This window comes from Dendrobium catenatum, unplaced genomic scaffold, assembly GCF_001605985.2.
Source record: "Dendrobium catenatum unplaced genomic scaffold, ASM160598v2 fragScaff_scaffold_1500, whole genome shotgun sequence".
Taxonomy (NCBI): Eukaryota; Viridiplantae; Streptophyta; class Magnoliopsida; order Asparagales; family Orchidaceae; genus Dendrobium; species Dendrobium catenatum.
In genome coordinates this window covers 430,896-431,440 of record NW_021319962.1, presented here as the reverse complement: position 1 = coordinate 431,440, position 545 = coordinate 430,896, and positions in this window count along the sequence as shown.

Sequence of the window (545 nt, the reverse complement as noted above, 5' to 3'; positions counted from 1 at the left end):
CTCAAATAATAATTATTTTATCATCATAAAAAAGGGGGAGATTTTTGCAACTTAGCTTTCAAAACTATGCTTTAATATCATGTGAGTTTTTGATAATACCAAAATCTTATTGTGTTGATTACTATTTTTCCAAACATATGTTGGAAAAATTTTATTTGTGTTGTTTGTGTATACTAACAACAACAACAACAACAACAACAAGCCTTTATCCCACTACGTGGGGTTGGCTACATGAATCCTTTTTCTCCATTTTGTCTTATTAATAGTCAAATTCTCGTTTAAATCTAATAAAGAAAGGTCATTCCTAATATTTTCTAACGAAGTCTTTTTAGGTCTACCCCTACCTTTATTAACATAAGTCAAATATAATACCTCTACTCTCCTAACCAGGTCATCGAAAGGCCGCCATTTTATGTGACCAAACCAGCTAAGGAAACTCTCTCTAATCTTATCTTCTACTGGAGCTACTCCAACTTTTTCACGTATATGCTCATTTCGTATCCTATCTCTGAGGGTAAATCCACTCATCCACATGAGTATCCTCA